Source organism: Micropterus salmoides, unplaced genomic scaffold, assembly GCF_014851395.1.
Source record: "Micropterus salmoides isolate LMB-PRFRI ecotype aquatic unplaced genomic scaffold, ASM1485139v1 Ms_hic_scaffold_5, whole genome shotgun sequence".
NCBI lineage: Eukaryota > Metazoa > Chordata > Actinopteri > Centrarchiformes > Centrarchidae > Micropterus > Micropterus salmoides.
The window spans coordinates 27,831,209-27,854,335 of NW_024044237.1; the positions used below are offsets into that span (position 1 = coordinate 27,831,209).

General features: G+C 39.0%; 1 protein-coding gene across 8 annotated transcripts in view; it reads right to left on the minus strand.

The window, feature by feature from the left end:
* Positions 1-20,851, minus strand: part of lingo2 (leucine rich repeat and Ig domain containing 2) — a 237,541-nt gene extending 216,690 nt beyond the window's left edge. For 6 of the 8 annotated variants that reach the window (XR_005442040.1, XR_005442042.1, XR_005442041.1 and 3 more), the window contains exons 1-2: positions 20,703-20,851; positions 19,890-20,013 (exon numbers count right to left, since the gene is read on the minus strand). The gene's annotated coding sequence lies outside the window, so the exon portion shown is untranslated. Of the gene's footprint in view, positions 1-14,414; positions 15,093-19,889; positions 20,014-20,702 lie in introns of those variants that run through there. The other 2 variants (XM_038700258.1, XM_038700255.1) reach the window with 1 other exon arrangement.
* Between the last annotated feature and the right edge of the window lie 2,276 nt (positions 20,852-23,127).

The following is a 23,127-nucleotide window of genomic DNA, read 5'->3' on the forward strand; positions in this document are numbered from 1 at the left end:
CACTATCTATCTAACCTAGATAGAAGAGCCCATCCAAGTTGCACTTCAGTTCTTACTGATTGGTTAAATGCTATGAACTTTTTTCAAATGATCAGGTGCTCTGTAATTTCTGCTTTGTCATGTTGTATAAACCTATGCATACAACTCTTTTCCCAGTATCCCAATGATGAGTAACCTACTCACAAATGGGCTGCATCACATCATTTTCTTTTTTCATCTTTCTCTTTCTCCTCCTCTATCTCTGTATAACAGTTCACAATTACCATCTATCTGCTGTTTTCATGTCTAAAAGATTTTTCTTCCACTCACCAACTTTAAATATTCACTTCGTGTTCTTTCAACAATAGCTTACAAACGCTTGGAAATAATTGAGTCTCAGTGGGCTGACAAAAAAGGGAGCAGTGATCGTGCGCAGTGGAAGTGATCAAATATGGCCTTGAGCCAACCGTCTTTGTAGATGGTCTTTGTACTGCCATTGATCCGGGGGTGGATATACCCAAAGAATACATTATTTATGCACTTTTTTCCTCCCGACAGTTGAAAGTAGTGAGTCACAAACAGTAATGGGATTAGATGGGTGATGCACCGGAAGAGAGGAAACAAGGGCCCCTGAGTATATGGGCAACCCTGAGGACCAAAGGCAGTGGTCACAAAAGAGTGTGGTAGACAGCTTTCATCTCCTAAAAGAACAGTAATTGTCAAGATAATGTCCTCCACAACCTCACTGTAAACAAGGTGCCATGTCATAATCACTATGGGCACAGAAAGTTCTTTTAACAACCTCTGAAACCTTGATGAGTCAATCATATACCCCTGCAGTAAGTTGCTCAAGTCATGTCTTTTTCTTCCTGCAGGGCAAATAAGTAACTGTGTGATCATTAACTGTGCAAGCCGCCTCTGAGATTACCTCACGAGGAACGTTTAAGCTCTTTCACAGTGTAACTATATAAACTGCATAAGCTAAAACAATAGATGTGATGATTTTGTTTCTAGCATTTTTTGTGTCTCGGGTCATTAAGCTTCTAATTAGCTGAAAGAAGCTGAGTGCTTTCCCTCTCTTAAGTCTTAACAGAAACATGTTGAACAGGCTTCCTGATGCAGTCATGTACAATAATACTATTACTTTCTGTTGAGTGGTTTTAGAAATAGTGCATCTTAACATGTTCATAGCATCTAAATTATTCAAATCTCTGTGTGTCTAAGTGTGTGTGTGTCTAAGTGTGTGTGTGTGTGTGTGTGTGTGTGTGTGTGTGTGTGTGTGTGTGTGTGTAGTGTTTGTGCAGATGTTTGTGGGATGCCTTTAGGGTACACACATGTCTTAAAGCAACATTATGTAGTAATCTTATCTTAAAATAAGAGCTTCAAAATCATTTTGAAGGTACCCCGACTTATAATAGGGAGATTGGAATCTAGGAAATATATTGCGAGAACAGCGTAATGCTTTACGGCACCCCTCACACACCATCAAGGCTCTTCAGCAAGCTTGCTATAAGAAAAAGCTAGCTCAGTATTCTCAGTATGGATATCACGGTAGAGGCTGCGAAGAGACCGAGGAAGATGTTATCAGAGGAAGCGAGGAAGAAAAAGAGAGCGTGACTAAGCAAGAGAACAGAAAAGAGTAAATATCGGACTGGCTTTTACTCTTTGACGTGAGCTAAAAGAGCTGAAAGGATGTAGAAGAGATGGTGAGCTGGCCTTCTTGCTGTTGGAATAGTAAGTAAGTAATACTTACCAACTTGTTTGTTATGACTTGCGTTGTCACACTTGCTTGATGTTAGGCTACATTAGCAAAGTTGTCGGCTTCTCAGTTTTTAATCATAATGCAGTCATAACAAATGCACGTGTACAGCTGTCCTTATTTACGACAACAGTAAATGACACTCTGAAACGCCAAATCACAAAAAACACCAATGCTGTGTCTCAATTCGCGCACTTCGGATTAAAAATATGCTTGAACGTTTTCAGAGTTAAAAAGCTCCACAAGTGGCAGCAGGGGAAGCTCGCGCCAACCTGCGGGAGGAGACAGCGAGCACACATACCGCTGCAGCCAACGTAGCAGCTGACTCTAGCAACAAAGGCAGAGAAAAACACAGCAGCCCATTACATTTGAGTTGTTTAAATGAAATGAAGAGACATCTGGCTTGTGATGTACAAAAAATTCTTGGCATGTGAAACTTAATAAATAAACAACAGAAATAGTTTGAAAAGGGGTCTGTCGTTACTTTATTTTTTATTATTATTATGGTTGTTATTTTGGAGCTCTGCAGGCAGCCTCTGCTGCGGGGATTACGCAATATTGCAAGTCATTTCCAGTGAATGCACAACAGCAGTGTTTGATTTCAGACAACACTACCCTCTCTAAAATAATGTACTAAGCAAGTAAGTACATAGTGTACGCAGTGTACTGCATGTTAGTATAGTCAAGACAGTACCCGAATTGAGACACAGCATAAATCTCACATAATGTTGCCTTATACAGGTAGAAAATCGTCATAGTCTCACCATTTTATGATACAGTGTACTACAGGGGTAGCCAACACGGTGCCCATGACTGCCTGGTTGACCTCAGGTTTCGATTTTTAATTTATAACTTTGACCCTTCTGTGACCCAGTTGGGGGTCAAAGTTTAGCTTGACGTTACGTCACCCCTTTTTCTGGATTTCTCCAGTGCTTTACTGTTCCTGCTCAAGAGACTAAGGTCTCATCCATGTTGGAGACCTTGTTCCACCCCCTTCATGAGGCACTAACATTACTGAGCAGCTCCTTCAGTGGCAGGCTAATACATCCATGCTGTGTGAAGGAGAGATTGAGAAGATCTTTTCTTCCTGCAGCTGTGAGACTTTATAATCAGCACTGCTAAGCAGTAACCACAACTCAGAGACTGAGTGAAAAATCTATGCACAATGTCACTTTGCATTGTTTAATATTGGAATTTGTTTTTATCTGTTTCCAAGCTAAGCACGCCAACATGCATATTGTCACTTGCACTGTTTTATTTTTGGTAATTTGGTTTATAGTTGTAAAAATATAGCTGTTGTTTTTTATTTTTGTATAATTTATTTTTGATTTTTGATATTAGTGCCGTTAGTATTATGTTTAATATCAATTATCACTTTACTTTATTCCATGCTATCCAAATACTGCTGTAATGTTGAAATTTCTCACCTGTGAGACAACTAAAGGCGTATTTTATCTTATCTTATCTGTGGGAAGAGTGTGGTGAAAGCCAACACAGAGAGCCACTTCAGTAACTTACACACCACAAGACCTTCGATGCTACCCAAACAGGTTTTTTCTCATTAAATAGTCTATCAAAGCCAAAACTCAACGTTAAACAGCTCTTTTTCCTCTTTTCTTGGCAGTGACATCATCTTAGTTGCTAAGCACGCATTGTTTTTGCGTTGCACACCACACAGATCAGTACTGTAATGTCTTTCTCTCTAATTTGTAGCTAAAGTCTGACTTTCTGTAGGTGGTGATCTTTACTGTGTCTGTTCAACCAAGCCAGTTCCTCCTGTAATGACTGCAAACCGTTGCTGCTACCAGAAAAACTAATGATTTTCAGGAAAAGTCATTGTTTTCAACAGTAAATATGTTTTCATAGATTAGTTATAGGTAGAATCACTAGTGTTACATAAATGACCGTATACAAAATCATGTGGATTTTACGTTCAACATTATGCTTAATGCAACAGTGTTTATTTCATTATATAGGCTGTAGCTAATCCTGAAACTATCAGAAGCTAATCAAAGCACACTCACAGAGACACACAAAGAAATACACACTTTTTTCAGAGCCAGTGCTATATAAGCCTCCTGTCTCTGCATATCTGTATGAATGAGCTCCAGGCTGTGACCAGTGGACCAAGAGTTGGGAAGCCGGGCATCCCCTGAGGTGCCCCTGTTTCCCTCCTATTCATTCTTCCATCACAAGCAAAGCCCCAAGTGCTTGAGGATTTTACACTAATACATGTTCATTGATTTATAATTCACAGTGAGCATGCTTGCATCCAATGCTAGGAATTACACATGTTGACAATAACAGTGGTGCTTGTTTACTTGGAAGTAAAGGTCGATGTTTAAATTTGGAGGTTTAATTCCCAGCTTATCAAACAGGAGTGGGCAATACAGTCCCTGCAATATTACTGTGGCAGACAAACGGAATTTACTCTACATGTGTTGAGTATTTCTGAGAACATGTACATTTATTCTCTGAGGTGTCTTGCCTTCATTATAAAGGTTGCAGGAGACTTGATGCTGTCAAACACAATTTTATTCACCTGCATGGGATGTCATCAGGCGTTCTATCATGGACTGCCTACAGAGGTACATAGAATAATCATCATCTTTTTGATGATGTTGCAGTTAGTGATAGACCAATACAGCTCGAGAAACTGTTTTTACTCTAAATCAACCTGGATAACTGGACTAAAATGAAGAAACTGATTGAATATCTGTACAGTATTGGACTTGAAAATTCAAATAACTGTCAAAAGGAACATTTATAACAAACAGTATGACAGCAATACACCATTGTAGCTTTTAGTTTGCCTAGTCTGAAGAAGAAGATGATATGAATAATGTGGCTGATGACTGTGGTGCTAACTGGGAAATGGTGGCAGAGTGAGACATCTTACTTTCTCTCTGCTTAAGAGACTTCTAGCTCAGGTCTGACAACCATACACCGTGTCAACTTCAGGAGTATTTCTCTCCGTTCACCTGTCAATCTGTAAGCAACACCATGTTTGCCATCAAAAACAATCCCCGCCTTGGCTCCAGGTAATCCATCGCTGACACAAATAATAAGCAGCACAAGGTTAATCTATATGTGCAGATAATGCTGGCAGTAAAAACACAACAGTGTAAAAACACATCTCTAGTTTTCAATGTGTTAAATGCTCAAAACATTGTTGTGTTTTTACACTGGCAGTCTCTGGGCGTAACTTTTCCTGCATGCCTGTAGTACGGGAATCATTAAGCAGCTAATCTCTGGAATTATTAGATCACGGTACAAGGGTACAGGCGTGCTGCATGCTTACTGGCTCACTGACACTGATGAGATTTATGTAATAGTTTGTCACTGTTTAGACAACATAAAAGTTTAAATAGACCTTTTACAATCTGTAAATGCATACAAATCATGTGTTGAGAACACAGATTCGCTTTCTAATGTCAAGAGCACAAACAAATTATTAAAGTGAAGTCATTGTGATGAATCACGATATAAACAAAGCACACAGTGGACAGGCAGTATTTTCACAGAGAATGTCATACTGTAATGACAGATTACAAATTTAAGTGAGAATAAATATTCTCTTTGTCTCGCAATTTTCACCAATGAGATGGCTGTTGAGATTTAGTTCACAGGGATTGTTCTTTTCTTAAAAAAAAATAATAATAATTTAACAGCAAAGAGTAAATCTGGTAGCAATTAAGGGTATATTCACAAGCACATAACAGGGCTCTACGCAAACCTTTTTCCCAAGGAGTACATGTGATCCTAAACGAAAAAATTTTGGAGCACACAAAGAAATTTAAGAGCACAGTGAAAAATGTTCAAGTAACAAAGAGTTTATTAGCATTTTATCACATGTATATTCATACTGCATGTGTGTGCTCCTTTTCCTTGTATACAATTATGATGTGAAAACCAGTGGAGGACTATGTAAGTGCAGACCCTAGTATCTGGACACTAAACATGGGTCTTAGAACATTGTCAAAGCTTTTAAAAAATATAGATGTTTTGAAAATTTAACACATTGAAAACTAGGGATGTATGAAATTAATGTTTTTGGCCGAAGCCAAAACGGAATATAGTGAAAAACTCTCCCGAATACTGAACAAGGTTTTTCACATTTTTTTCCATTTATTTTGCCAATTTACCATTGAATAAATTAAATAGTCAAAATGTGCTGTTTACTCAGTGTTTCCCACAGAAATTGGAGAGACTATGGGGGGTGGGTCCGAGGCCTGAGAGGGTCACTGTTTTTGTATAACGGGTTGCTCCAGCAGCCCATAGAACTACTGACCATCAGTTCTCCTAATGGCCAGTCCCACTGTTTTGAATGATTAGCTGCGGGGGTGGAAATAAGGTAGGTTGTAATCTTTCCTCGCACACTGTCCTTGTAAATTAGTTTTTCTGTTCGCACATATGCGAATACAATACTCGCACTGTAGAGCCCTACATAATCAGAGAGCTTATTAAAACCCGATAAAGTGCCAATCTGAATTAAGAAAACCAGACATGATGACATAAGTCCTGACATATACATGTTTTAGCACTGTCAATCCCTTTAAACCTTATTTCTCTCCATCTACCCAATAGCAATGCATAAACCAGCAAACACACAGTCTCGCACACACAATTTGCTCCAGACAGGCAAGTGAATCATCAGACAATATCCCTCTGTAACCAAAAGGTGAACACGAGTAAGACCGCAGCAGGTGAAAGATTATGTGCTGCCGTCAGAACCTCTATCGCCTCGCTGAAAGACTCCAAAATTCCACAGACAGTCCACTTGACTGTCAAACCTCTGGTACCACACTGAGCAGGGTAAGAAGAGGAAAGGAGAGAGCTGGAGCGATAAAGAGAGCGGGAGAGGGGCTGGGAGAGGAGAAGGAGTTCTTATCTACTCAGTATGTTCACCAGCCCAGGAGCAACGGCATGACAAAGGTTGTAATGAGTCTCTTGCCCAACTGACAGTTATCTGAGATAATACGAATATTAGAAAGAAGCATGCAATAAATTAAAAGGGCAACATTGAATCGCATCCCCTCCTCCCTATTTATTGGCAGTTTATGCAATAGCCTGAAATGGAGCAGGGGGTGACTGCAGTATACTGGAGATCCGGAGCAGTACTTTTATAAAATTGGGTTAGTTGCTCTTACTGGATAGCAGCCAACGGTCACCATCTTAATAGAACAGTGCAAGTATAATATGAGCTTTTTGTGCCTGTACAGCAATTAATCTCCTGTCATCTTCCCTTTTTTCTTTTACACCAATAGAGCACTCAAGATTGACATTTAGACTCTAAAACCCAATTAAAGGGAGGCCCACCAATTATAGAAATGATTAACTACTGTACTAGACCAATCATTTCCTTTCTGGATTCCCTCTATTTTCTCTCGTATTTGTTCCTCTTGTTTCACTCTGAGCTTTCAGATTGAAACATATTGTTTCCTACAAGGAACCTTTTCTCACCAGGAGATGAAAACTCCTCTACAAGACCCAGAACAACATTGTGTGAACCTTCACCACCCGGGGAGACAAGCCACTTCATTCTCCCAAAACAATGGCAAGTCTTCTGCTCTTATAGGGGTTTTAAGGTGTTCAGGCGTTCTTACTCTTCCCCACAGACTCCTTAGAGCATAAGCAACTAACAAACATCCAAGCTGTACTTTGTTCTATACCAGCTATAAGCCCAACGGAGGCCAGGATCAGTGACCTGCACTAACAAGTGCAGGCCCAGTCTCCTGCTCAGAGCTGGTCTCCTGCTGAGAGGTTATGGGAGCTTGTCCAATGTAAGAGACACAAGTGCTGTTGGAGAGTCCATGTTCGCCTCAGAGGCAGAGGAAGTATCCCTGTACTGACATTTCTGCTATTGTTACAATGAAAAGACTATACTCTGACATATCCAGATCTACCTGTGAAGCATTAGTGGGGCTACTATAGTGTATGTAATGACCTTAACAGCTCAAGGATAAATTTTAAACAGCTGTCTGTCAAATACTATTTGGAAGATCTCTTTATTTTGCTATATGTTTGCTAAAAGTGAAGTTGTGTCTTCTCAAATCCATGCACATATTTATGCTTTAATAAGAATCTTGGATTAAACGAAATGTACACGTTTTGACAAAGTGCACATGTTGAATAAATTATTTCTCTAACCTCGACATTCAGCTCTTGATGCTAATACCCATCATTTAATGGAACTACAGATCAAGCATAGGAAGACGAAGAGTTGAATATGTAAGTAGCCCCTCACCTTGACAGAAGAGACACATCATTTCTATTATCATCTAAAGAGCAAAGCGGTCAATACTCTAAATACCCTTTTTCACAGCTAAAAACTGAGGGTGCAGCGAAAGGATGAAGATGGCAAAGTCACTGTAAGGACAATCCTAAAGTGGCTGATGGAGGCAAAACACAAAAAGAATGGCTCCAACATTGGCCTCACTAAAAAAGAACCAGCATCAATCTTTCCTTGCTATTAGGATATAGGCAGGTTATTCAACTGTGTAAATATTTAATGATCCTTAATTCGTTTTTTAAAAAAACGTAACTGGTCATTAATGGGACATAAGTGGTTTGGTTGTTGTGTTTGCATATTTGTAGCTAAAATTACTTCTTGGTGAAATGAAACATGCATAACACAAGGCTACAAAGGACACAGTGTCCCTTTATATACCGCAGAGAAGCACAGTAAAACATGATGGCCAATAATGTTACAGTACATGTCGCATATGTACTTCACTGCACTCGTCTGTTCAGACAAGACACTACAAATGAACTGGATGTCAGCATATTTACATATAAGCTGGTGGTAATGATCTACTGAGGCAAAATCCAGCACAGCTTTAACAACATCACCTACTGCATCACAATAGGGGATCTGTTTCATAAAAACCCTTGTTAGTAAATGTGATGCTGGAATACAAAATATGTGAAACCTTTCTGATTATTTCTGCATAGAGAATAAGTAAAAGGAAAGCATAATGCCATCATGTCTTTTTTGGCCTTTTTATGTCCATTTATTATCTTCATATATGAATAATAATTTAAGGGGGGAGCATTAAGGGGGAAACAACCAAATCTCAGATCTAACATATGATTTTATTCTGATTTATAACAGCTGAACTTGTAGTAGCGATAATATTCTGTATAGACATGATTAAGGAAGAAACACACCAGTTTGCAGGTTGTAGGCTTATTCTAAGAGTTCAGATAAACGTTATAATTAGGGCTGACCCCAAATAGTCGAAGATTCGATGCTTCGATGGACGGAGCCTGATTCGACTGTCAATCTCACAGTTGAAGCTTCGCAGCGAAACAAGGATCATGCCATTTTGGCGAAATGGGGGTGCTCAATGTCTGATTTTACATAGAACTACCAGTTTTCCTCCAATAAGTTAATATACAGCCTATTACAATACATATTTCAACATTTAATGCTGTAAATAAATATGAAAAACGAAAAATACTTTCAATAAATGTTTTTAAAGTGCAAGAATAAATCCAAAATTGTAACCCTATCCCTGGGTTGTCAGTGTGCATGTGTAGGCGTAGTGTGTATGTGTGTAGTGGCAGCGGAGGAACACTTGCTGAAGACACGGAGCCCCAGCTTCACTGGTGTTGTGCTCAGTTGTCTGCACCCCGCGGGACTTTCGGATAATTTATTACCCTTGATGAACTGCACAAAGAATATTTTCAATTCAATTCAATTTTATTTATATAGCGCCAAATCACAACAGTTATCTCACAGCGCTTTTCATAAAAGAGCAGGTCTAGACCGTACTCTGTGATGTTATTTACAGAAGCCCAACAATTCCCACCAAGAGCAAGCACTAGGCGACAGAGGCAAGGAAAAACTTCCTTTTAAGAGGCAGAAACCTCGAGCAGAACCGTGGCTCAGGGTGGGCGGCCATCTGCCTCGACCGGTTGAGAGAGAAAGAGAGAGAGAGAGAAAGAGAGAGAGAGAGCAAGAGAGGAACAGAGAGAAAAGAGAGGGATGGAAGGAGTTATTGTTTATTGCCGGCTACTTGAAATAGACCTGCGACAACCACGACGTGCATGCAGTTGTCGGCAGCACGGCATGCACGCAAAACTCTGCAAAAGGCCGGTGAATGGCAGGCGAGAGAGAGAGAGAGAGAAAAAATGGTCAACAACGATTCGACTATCAGTTGACTAGACGATCAGTTCAACTATTTAAATCCTTAGTCGGGGACAGCTCTAGTTATAATATAAGGTTTCTTCATTTAAGCTTACACAGCTCGAGGACATTCGATCCTTGTTTGTTTCTGGAGGAATAGCCCAAAATACTTTTTTCCCCTGTTTTCCTCTTGTTGTATTTCAGCTGCCACATGGTGCAACATCCTCTGCCCCGTATTCTTAGCCAGGTACGTCATCCCTGACCCTTACTAATGCTCCTTGTCAACACACATGGAAAGAGACTTTTCCAAAGCCAACTTATTGCCCTCGGCAGCTTGCCCAGGAAGGTCACACTGCAAAGTGACACAGACAGCAAGGTCACTGTCAATGGAAGCTGTTTGTAGATCAGTCCTCAAGCTCCAGACAGCCTCCTGGTTACTGTATCCCAAAAGGGTTACACTGCCACCAGCAGTCACTTAGCACATCACGTCTTCAACTGACGTCAAACAAAAAATCTGTGTTCCTTTTCCTTATCTCTTTTGCCAAGCATTTATTTTTTATCCATACAAGAAGCTGCAGTTATACTACTATACTATGTTACCTTTAGTGACACTGGCAGCTAACTGCCTCAATTATAACTGCTTATTCAAAAAAGAGCTACACAGTAAAACACAGATATGCCCTTACTGTCAAATATTCAATGGAGAATATTGTGCTTAATAGTCAGCCAATGGTTTAGTTCATGTCACTTTTATAAGATTATGGTAAGTGCATTAGTTGCCCTGTTTATCCAAAGGTCTTCTCTCAAATGTCTTTTAGGAAAGGGCTGTCATAGCTTTGGAAACTAATAAATGAGCTTCATTTTAAATGAGCTTCATTGAGAAGTATTCTCTATTCTTTCCTCCTCCTTTTAGCGGCAGTCAACCATGATGAGTAAGCATATTCCATAAATGACCCAGCTGTTCGAGCATATTGTGTTTCGCCTCATCAGGGATTCAAAGGGGCTGACAACAGATCCGTTCACGGCTTGGTCTCCAGCTGACCAGACCTCCATTTAAAATAAGGTCTTCTGTTTGTTTCTGCCAGCTGGTGGTGTATATGCTACAGATGTGTAGCTCATAATAGCTAACATGAGTATGTTAATGTATTTCTTAGTGACAACTACAAATAAACTCACAGAAATGTAAAGTATGAGGTAAAGTCACATGGCTATGTGATATTAATGTAAAAAAAAAAAGTACTCCTACTGTGCTAATGTTACCCAGACACTACCAACAAAAGAATCTATGAATGTATTTATTTGTTGCCTGTCAAGTTTATTTTAAATACATAAATTACACTAACAAAGAAAAAAGCCTGCTTTCATTTACATCTATGTGAGATTTCCAAAGTACATATTCCCAACTGTATCCAAAGGTCATACAGAAAAAAGAAACTTAAATTTGAAACCCAGTGTTTCAGTCTGTGATCATTGATTTTTCTTCCGTGTCCTTAATGGACAGGCTAAAAATACACTGTTCTGCTTCTGGTTACAGGCCTTGTTTTTGACAGAGGTCTTTATCCATCTGTTCTCTGACAACAAATTAAGTATTCAACATGTTTTTTACACAGAAGGTGGTAAAATTATTTATAATATACAAATAATAGACATTATCTAAAGTATTTATAGCTAAATTATATGCTCATATATTTTGGAGCACCTGAAAAACCTGAAAAATATGTATATGTAAAAATATGCATATGGCTGTGCAAAGATGCCACTGCATTGTATCTTTTCTTTGAAACTTTAGAACAAATTCTATTTAATTTCAATGTCTGCTAGGGCCTACATTTTCCACAGCTATAAATGCATATCAAGTATCAAATATGTTTCATTTATTCCACTTTGTGTTCAGATGTCCATTTTTCTTTAAATAGATAGCCAAAAGGTAAAATGTAATAATAAAAACAAATCTTGACAAACTTAAACTTAATAACCCCCCCCCCCAAAAAAAATCTAATTACACTTATAACTTATCTGTTCTGTCTCATTTGTTACAATAACAAGATCATTTGATGACTCATAAGAGATATCTGAATTTAGTCTGTATTCACCATTACAACAAACGCAATGGATATACCACAACAGATATGTTGAGGTATGACATGTTTAGAAAAAGCTATATCAATTACTGATATTCATGGAATATTCATAGTTATGAACTGTTCCTCGACAATGTGTTAAGTCTCATTTTACCACTGGCAACATAAAAAACTGTTTAAAATATTTGGCTTGAGATGTAACTTCTACAATTGACTGATATGTTGCTGATACCCTCCCATGCCAAAAAGCCACACTTATGATTGGAATTGATTTATTATACTTGGAAGCAGGTGTGTCAGATTTCAGCTGCCTACTGGCTTGCATGCATACTGATTCAAACTCTGTTTCTGAGAGTAATAAATCAAAAGCCCAGCATTTTGCCATCAACGTTTCCTCTTATTTTTGACTTATGTAAACATGCTGTCAATAGCACTGAATAATCATAGGGTGCAGGGCTCCTTCCCTCTGTTCCGTCCATCCTGTGATTCAGTGGATGCATAATATCATTGAAAATGGAGGGCCTTGTCTTTGACTCCTCTGTTAACATCAGTAAATGGGAGAGAGAAGGGGATTATATACACTCAGAGCATACGTTTCACCTGGGCACACACACACACCATATGTATGCACAATGTGTGCATATACCCTAGTTGCTTATACACACACACAGATGTATATAAGCACACACACACACACACACACACACACACACACACACACACAGTCTCACACAAATGCACATATATAGTGTCTGAACCAAATCATTTACCAAATCCAAAGAGCTGAAAGAGGCAGACACAGCATTGCTAATTCAGAGTAAAGGAACTACAAGAAAGAGCAAAGTCGGTCTTAGTGCTTTCCTTTAACCATGCTACTACATATCAGAGGCACTGCGTCAGTCCTACCATGGTTAACACTCAATAAAACATCAAAAGGGATGAAGCTCAGAGCTCTGGACAAATACACACCCACGCAGATACCGAATACACTCAGAAACTCCCTTCCACTCTTACACGCTCTCTTACACACGTATGTACACACCATTAAGCATATTTGACATATACATACTGTAGATGTAGCTCATTAGATTAAAAGGCAGGCAGAGCAGATGACAGATTTGCATCTTTTTCATTAGGATGCAATTGCATACAATCCTCTTGAATGCTAAATGGGATTTCAATAGAAAATGTGTGCACAGCAGCTTCTTGCAATCAAGCTACAGACTATATGCAGAGGAACAATTGGTGATTTGAGCCACATATAGCCAGTCAACACCACATACAAAGGAGCTGTCATCAACTTCCTATCAGGCTCCACTTCCCCCCAGTGGATGTTTTGCAAGAGCAGAGACTTCTTTTGAATTTTTATATCCAGAGGCAAAGGCATTTAATGGTCACTGTTTTGCATCTTACATGAGGAGGATATAATCATCTGCCCAGTCTAAAGTAAGGTTTTGACAACTAAGGCAGACTATTTATTATTCAATTATTTTAAATATTTCAGGGGACCAACAGGATGCTCATGCAATCATAAATATTTCAACCGTTGCCTTACAAAGGAGGTAGCCTTGCACTTGTCTGCTATTGATCAAGAGGGCAGCAGATTCATTCTTCCCTAACAAGAAACACAACAGTGTATACCTTTATCATTTTGTCTGTACACTGTCTCCCTAAAACACTCTTAATTTATATCTGAAAAGGTAGTTGGCAAGAGAGATATATAAATACATTAGTGTAGCATCACTTTGTCATTTGGAGAGAAAGAGCTAGAAAAACAGAGATTAAGAGACATGGAAAGAGATGCATTGCTGGACCAGAATCACACTGACAAACTTATTTACCTAGAAACTGCAGGTGAAGGTATAGTGTAATACTGCACCCAATCAGTTCTCTGTGAGCAGAGGTAAAAGGGACAGGGCAGCCTTTAAAATGCAGTGAGGCACCCACCATTATGAATAAAATGTGGCTACTGTACAAAAGTAATTCCCTGCACTCACAGATCCTAGCTATTGCAAAAATGAGGACAACTATCGCAATTATGCCCCTTCCACTGGCAGCCTCCCTTGGTGAGAACCGTTATGTAGCAAGGAAGCAAAAAGATGAATTGCTTTGCAGACAGCCATCTCCGCTCTCAGCAAACACACATGCATAAGTATGCAAATACACATAGATCCATTCTTCTCCGCAGAGGGGATTAGCATTCCATCTAAAAGCAAAGCAATCATGTTCACTCCAAGCCCTGGGACATATTGTATTATTAAGACATTTATCCCAACTTTGCACTTTCTATAAAACTGACTAAATACAGTCTTGGGTAAGACTCACACATCTTTCCTATCTTCCGTTCTCTTTATCCCACTTGACTGTATCTTTCATACTAAGCTTTTCAGATCCCTTATCTGCCCTTTTCTCAAAAACCTGGAGAGTGCTATTAATGCACAAGAGCCTGTGGATGTGTCCTTACCTTGAAATACCATCCAGAACCTTATAGTCCGAAAGATAAGCTGTATGAAGCTCGGTGCTGCTCCACAACAGAGAAAAAGGGCAAAAATCCTCCAAGTCTGTCAGAATCAAAACCAAACTTAAAGCCTTTTCTGATTAGAACTTACTTTGTGTGAACAGGATGTGCTTCATTGATTCTGTACATAATCCGTTCCCCTTTACTTCCCTGGTTTAGGGTTGCTTCCCCTCGATATTCCACCTTGGTACAGTAAAATAGCGTTATGTATTCTGCTGGAAAATGAGTGTGCGAGAGACAGAGCAAGAGAGAGAAAGAAGCACTGTAGGGACTCTTCTGGTGCGCACTACCAGCTCCACTGCAAGTGAATCCAGCCGGTCTTCACAGCTTTCTTCCTGCCTTCAGGTATGAAATTCAGCATCCGCTGTTCATCCCCACAACAAGGAGAGGGTGTCTCCCCCAGTAGGAAACTTTCAGACACCTCTGCCAAAGCTATAAGAGGTGGATGCCCTAATTATGTGTTATTTTCCTCGATATCCTCCCTCCTCAATGGATCTTTTCCTCCTTTTCCTTCTCCAATGTGCTTGTTATGTAGCTCTCTCCTCTTTGGAATAGGATCTCGCAGGATGGATGTGAGAAAGAAGCAGAATGAGGCGATCCGCTTGTTCTCCCGCTTCGTCTGTCTCTCTCTCTCACTCTCGCTCCCTCTCTCTCTCTCTCTCTCTCTCTCTCTCTCCCCTTCACCCTCCCTCATACATTCCCCCTCCCTGCTTCTCACTGCACCTCCCCACCCTTTCGTTTTCTCTCTCCTACTCTCCTTCCCTCTCATACACACACAGATATGCACTTCTCCTGGTCTGGCTTTTCACAATTACTGCTGTGCCATTGCCAGCCATGTCAGACAGAAAGGTTCACCGCCCATATTCCTCAGAGAAACAAATAATGCTTGATAAATATGTAAAGTTAAATAGCTACGAAGAAAAGGAGCACTGAGCCAAGAAGCAATCTAATCTCCTTTCTTCATCCCTGTTACCTGATTACGAAATACCACTAGAGTTTACGTTGTTTTACACCTCGCTTTTGTTGTAACTTCATTGCTTAGTGGAGTCTTTTCAGTAGTTGCTGGTCAACAGTCAAGATTGACTACAGAGGAAGATGAAAATAGTGAGCAAGAGAGCAGCACATTGCATGGAAACAAGGACAATACATGTGCAGTAGCAGCTGTATAATTATATAATTAGCCACCTAAACAAATTGCCAGAAATTCTGTTATCATCGTGTGTACATACACAGTGATTACTAGCCCAGAGGTATAGCACAACAACAAACAATGTGAAGAACAATTAGAAGCAAAATAAAATTCTGAAACGTTTCTGGAAAAGCCTCCCACATTTACAGTATCTCGCCTCCCCACATGTATTTACTGAGAGAAAATTCAAAGTATACTCAATTTGTTATGTACTAAGAGCTGCATGACAACAATACAAGTAGTTTTCACGCACCTACTGTGAATAGCTAACATTACTATAGCCGTGCAGTTATCTTACTAAGCCTGGACTTCACGGTCCAAGAGAGGTTGCTGGTTTTCTGTTTGTGTAACCGCTCACATATTCATCAATTATCCCCTCAATTTAACCTGTCAGTCATGTATAACCATAACATGACACAAATAGTATGTTGGTTTTATATTGGTTCCATTCGCACTCTGGTAAGAGAATGCTGACCTTGATATTTTGATTGCAAGGTCACATCTCATCAGCACCTTGTCACCAAACCTCTGAGCCAAATGTTAAAGTGCCTTCAGCAGGGTCACTTCCCCACTGTATTACATCCATCATGTACGTCTACCTTAGGGAGTCACGTCAACAATGTCATCATATTTTTTACCTGGAAAAAAAAAAAAGAGTTTGGAACTAAACAAACCATCTCAAACCAGGGTATTGCCCAGGATGTCCATTGTTTTCTTTCACCGTTTCCCTTTCCTGAAAAATGACAGTCTAAAGGGCAATGCACACCAACGGCATATGGTCTGCGTCATCATTGGTTGTCACGTGTCACCATGTCAAAATAAACCACTGTCCTATTTCCCAATGTCAACGTGAGCCAACTCTCTAGAAAAACAGCATTTTTATCACATTTGCTGGCAGGATGGCACATCAATGCAGCTATGCTTTACCTTTACTACTCCCATCTGGAAAGGCATCAATTGAGACACTAACAAGTTGTGATGTGACACTTTGTGACCTGGCCAACGTGTGTTGCAGTAATGTCTGTCCTTGGCTGCTCCTGTGGATGGTTAGCTTAAATTGTAAGATGGTAAGTTTGTCCCTGTTCATAATTCTCACAATAAATCGATTAAATGATTTAAATCTTATTGACTGTAAGTATCATAAAAGCACTACAAAATCTTCTTAATGTATTATAATGCAGGTCACTTTGTCAAGGAGAGAGAGAGTGAGGTATGAAGGCGATTTTAATTTTTTTACCACAGGGGACTTTAATTTCTTAGGTAATTTTCATTCCTACCTAAAATATTTATATTATAACTAGCCAATGACATAATAAGTAATTTGATTTGTTACCAATTGTCAAGGCCGGCAGCTGATGGCTGAATCTTTTGGCATTGGTTAATGGCACAGCTATCCTGACATTCTATACCTGAAGTCGGATATGACATGTGACAGTTTTGCCATGTCTGATGTCATGCCCACACTAATGCAGATAAATACGAAATATGCTGTTCATGTTTTGAATGTTTTCCATCAACACTTAAGTCACCAGAGCTGTGGAGTAGCTCCCCTCGCTGCTTGTGTCACATTCAAAGGTAATATTCACCCTTGAGGAGTAACTTTGGTATTTTTCAACATGGACCCTATGTGTTATCAGGGCTCAGCATTAAACTTTCTTGCAACCGGCCCCGCCGGGCCAGTTGGTTTAAAACTTTCAATTTGACAATTTTTACTGGCCGTCCTTCCAAAAGTTATTTATCAGTGTTACAACAAAACCAAAGATTTATAAGTTATGTTATACTGTTAACATGTTTAAACGGTTATTAAATACATCCTGGATGTAAAAAATTAACTTAAATCAATTAATCAATCAAAATTATAAAAAATAAAAAGGACAAAAATTTGCTTTTAAAACAAATCATACTAACAGACTCAAACATGACAAGCTCTGTCTCCTGCTGACAGCCATTTAATAAAAATAAATGTACACAGTACAATTCGCCTCTTTCCCGATTGACAGGTCGCCATGGTAGCGAGCTGTCAATCACAAGTTAGTCCTGCCCAAAAGCATATGCTGCATTATCATCTATTTCCCCCTAAATAAACTTGAGACCATAAACTCATTATGAAAATGTTTACTGAGGTAATAAATCAGCTGACAAGTAACAACATTTTACCATTATTTCTAATGGAACCGGACTTTTTTTTGCAACCAGTGAACTCGCCCCCTGCTGGTCGTTATAGCGAAAGCAGTTTTAAGTTCCGTCTGCAAGGTTTCAATTTCAGACCCAGAGGTTGCCGCTTGATTGAGATTAGAGAAATAACATTTGACAAACACTCGTCACGTAACTACAACGGTGCGTGCCAAGAGTCCTGTGCTATGTTTGAGTAACTGGGACATTTAAAACAAAAGGTCCTGTAATGCGCGAGAGTGCTGCAGTCGGCAGGGATACAACAATATCCTTTCAGGAAATTGCACCCCGTAAAAGTATGTCCACTAAAGCTGCTGGTTTTTGCCACTCACATGCTTCCATCTGACAACTTTATGGAAAGGATCCCTAAAGAGACAACTCTTTATTTAAAGAGTGAGATCCTTTTTATTTAACCAGAAATAGTCACTATAAATCTTTCATCAAAGCCACCGGATTCCCTTGACAGAAACAGTAAGTTTACCTCTCTGGTCTACCGCTGCCTCAAACACAAACAAAAACAATAAAGTCACGCAAAACAAACTAACTAACCGACATGCCAGTTTTCTGCAACTTAAATACTTCTGTTGGCTTTGACGAGAGCAATGTGGTGACTGTAAAAAAAAAAAAAAGGTTTATCTCTGTAGGGGTCCTTTCCACAATGTTGTCAGACATAGGGTGCAATTGCCCTCAAGGATTATGTTGCAGCCCTGTCTTGCTCCTGCCGACTGCAGTGCGCTCGCTCAATACTGGACCAATTTCAAAACATTATATGCCAATTAGTCACATAGACAAAACAACATGGGAAAACAAGGTCCAAGTTGAAAAATACCGGAAGTGAAGAAGATGGCAGTGAAGAACTGTGGACAACTAAGCAAGGTTGATGGAAAACATCTCATTCATATCCTCAACTATGGACAATAGAGGCCAGCATTTTCAGACTGTTGAGTCCATACTGCAAGAAAAAAAATCTATTTAAAAAAACACATACACTTCCCACATCTTCCTGCTGCTCTTTTAAAGCAGTCTGTGCATTATGACTGCCAGATGGTACAGTGTGTGACTGATTGATCAGACCTTTTTGACAAACATTGTCAGATAGGCTACTCATGTCATGAATGTTCTAAAACTGACAGCAGCCTTCAATATTCATCACAAGTGTTTACTGTGAAAGGAAAGCATCTATACTAAAATAACACTCACTCACTCCTTCTCTCTCTCTCTCTCTCTCTCTCTCTCTCTCTCTCTCTCTGTATGGTACAGCTTGCAGATAAGCCTGGGCAAGCCCTGTGGCTGAGGCACCAGCACGGCATTTCCTGAATCTCATTATCGAGGTAACAGTGTTTCCAACCAACTGTCCACTGTCCAGGCCCATGTTTGAAAATAGCCAGCAACTACAACCCATTTGTCCTTCCATTGTCACTACAACTTGACTTTTTTGTAAACTTCTCAAAAAGTATCCTAAAATGTATATGACTGACGCATCAGCTCCTTTTTGCCTTACATTTTTAAAGTGTTAAAGTTTTATCACGTAACAACAGCAAAATTAGGAACCTAGACAAAACTACATTTAATGCTGAACCCCGATATTTCCCTAACCTAACCTTAACCAGCATTTCCTAACCTCGACAATAGCTAAACCATAATGCAGCTGCCACTCAATTAAATTAAAGTAAAGAGCATTTATGCTGTCAGTTAGGCTTGAACAGTAATCATGTATGCATGGTTTTGACCAGTAGATAGACATGCTGAGCAAAAAAAATAAATATATAATACTATTTCATATTATATATATATATATATATATAGTGTCCTCAGTACAATAAGGCTTTGTGTCCTACCCTAGAGGTATGAGTTGGCCTCTGTGCCATAAGATTTATGCAGTAAGAGATACATTTTGGCAATGTTGTTACACCTACTGCCTGTCCAACAAATATAAATCATTTAAAATACCCTTTAACAGGCATAACTAATAATAATATTATACAGATAAAACAATACTCAAAACATTGTACATGTTATGAGAAACAAAGGTTCAATAGTTTAATGAATCCATCACCTACCTTACAGAAAGCAGTAAAGCCAGCAAACCTCTGGAGCTTCCTTATGGCAGCGAGGTCCTGAGTTTGGGTTTTGCTTTGACCTCAGACACAGATGTTTCTTATGTCTCTCTCCAGGTCTCCATCCCTTTTCAACAACAAACAAACAAAAAAAAAAATATATATATATATATATATAATATACATATATTATATTGTGGTATTTGCCACATTACATGTACAATATATGTGCAGGTGAAAAAAATACGTGTAATTTGGAGTAATACTCCAGCTTTGTCCACTGCCTTTCTGTATTTCCACCCGTTTCATCATTGTTGTCATCATCTCATCATTATAATTATTTCCATAGGCCACTGTCTGCAAGATTGTCTGAAAAAGTTGACTGTTGTTCCACACTTTTCTATTTATAAATCCCATCTGACATGCTATATCATTCCTGTCCTCAAGGATATTATCGCAACATTTTTACTTAACCTCTCTCTCAAACACAACCAGAATGTCTCTGACTTGCTTCTCTACACATTGTGCATGTTCATAAATTTCATCGATGGCAGTTATTATAGCCACCAAAATTGCTAAGCTAAAATAAGTTTTTAGCTAGCTGGGAAGGACCTAAGCTAATTAACAAAGTCAACTAGTAAGCAACACATCCGTAGGAAAACTTACTATACGCTATATTTAACGTTAGCTATTACACATTTAAGCATACTAGCTATAATAGCATAGTATAGGAGTGTTTAAGGGGTAAAAATAAAGTTACCTGTCAGTTTAAACTGTTAACGTTAACTCCTCTGTCCGTTTCTGTCACTCACTCACCTTAACGTTACCTGTCAAACCTCCCATTTTCCCCGGGATTTTCCTGTATGTTACAGTTCTATTGTGCTGATATTCCGTTTAAATATTTTCTCGTAAATATCCCGTTTTTTTTCAACCTTTCTAAAAAAAATTACAATTGATAAACCGCTGAGCATATTTGAAATTTCTGCTACAGTCACCGCCGGTGTTCTGTCGATTTATGCTACCTATCAACATCTTGCTACTTAGGGGTTCTGCGCATGTGTATGACCCACAAGCGTGGTTTGTTTCCACGCCCATAAATCTGTGCAACCTTGCTGTTGGGAATGCCGTCGAGAAAGTGGCTGGTCGTTAGTAAAATCAACAAAAAAAATCATTATTAGTCTATCAGAATATGCTACCCCTGATATCTTCAATAAAGATGGCATAATGTAGTGTTTCAGCATGCTCCCCATCTCCTTACAGTAGGCATACACATGGAGTGAGTATTGGTGCAATATAAAATGATTCTGTGGTGGGAGCATTATTTGATAGGGGATATTAGTCAGGATATGCTACCCCTGAAATGATGTTTCAATGTAATAAAAAAAACAGAAGATGTCATAATACTGTGAGAGTTATAACTTTATGGGATTGGAAAAGGGAACACATAAGGTAGCATTTTTCGATAGGGCAGAGCGACTCGATAGACTCCACGATCGATTTCCGCTACAGTAGCATTTTTCGACAGAACACCGGTAAGGTAGGTGTCAGTATGTAGAAAATTACCTGTAATTAGTGACGGGTAGCATGGGGGATCCAGGATGGATGCATATGCCTCTAAAAATAGATGCCTGCGAAGTGGAAAAATGATTTACACGTACGAGTAAAGACTGCAACATACAATAATTTTTCTGCATGAATGGTTTTCATTATTGATTAGTTAGTACTTAGTTTTAATCAATTAGAGACTGAGACTTTGCTTCTTGCACAAGAATTTCATGAATAAAAACAACCCAGAAAAATGGAACAGCTGTAACTGGAAATAACATTATACCTAGTGATAAACTATCACTGTAATAAATATGGTAACTATAAATAATATTTTATCATTATACTATATAGTCTGTACTGTAAAATGTAACTAGATTTTTTTTTTATTTAATACTTTTATTTAATTTCAGAATATTAATTCCTTTAATTCCCTTATTTTCGAATCCCAATGTTGACGGGTATGAGCGTTTGGTGCGCTCTTCATATTGGGAGAGGCACACTGGATTTGATTTCGACAGAACTCAGTGGATTGATTCACTCACTTTCATTAACCATATTGTTAACAATTCTCAGATGCGCAGAACCAGGTTGGTAACGTTAGAACTGGCGGCTGAAAGCAATTAACGCTAGTCCTGCTGGCTTTGCTGAAGGTACCAACTATTCACTGTACAGTCAACTGCTTTAACCAAAAAAACGTAGCATAGGCCTATTCAACATTGATCTTCTGAAATTCTGTGGATTAGCATGCCACCTACCGGATTGAAGAGTGGTCCACAGCCAAATAGTCCTACTGGGTGATAATTCATGTTAACTGTGATAGTAATTGGGATGCTAATTTTGGCTAGAGAGAAACAGTCTCAAAACAAAATATAATGTTAGGCCTACTGAATAGAAATAGAGGCTTTAGTACAACCAACCGCTGAACAAGACATTTTTAGGAGACCAAATTGCTAAATATTCAACTTTCATGAACTGAAAACACACTGTGAAGTTCTTAACACAGAACATCTATATATTAACATTAGATTTGTGGGGAATATATTGAAGTAATAAGCTTGACAACTATATGAATAAAATACACTCTTATTAAAATTCAACAAATTTGATAATAATCTGGATACAGCCTCCAAGTTCTTCAAAGAACTCCAGCACAGAGAGAGGAACAAAGAAACAAACACATTAGATAACAGGAGTTTGGCAGGTCTGGACGTAGAATGGGCCACATCAGATCCGGATTCTGCAGACAGAGAGAAACAAACATGAGCACATCGCTCTCAAACACTGTCAGATTATTTACCAGTCAAGACCTGTGAAACAGCAGCTCTTGACTGGTAAATAAAAAGTAAAAGTTATGTTGGGTTCTCTGGCGGACCCGAATCAGCTGTTAGCTGTAAACACACCACTGGGCTAACGCTAATATTGATAACGCTAATGTGGCTGTGTTTTAATGTTTTAATGACCTGGTTTATTTTTTGGAGAAGAGAACCTCGGAGGTAATTCGGCTCCCGGTGGAACCCTGTCACAGCACTGAAGTGGAGCGGACCCAGAACAATCAGCGTGTTAGCTGTAAACACTAGCAGGACTAAAGTTACAGTATGGCTGTGTTAAAACTATAGCACAACATCACTGCACTTTAATAACGTTATGCTTTATTAAATGTCACATAATTAACAAAATAGATATATAATGTCAG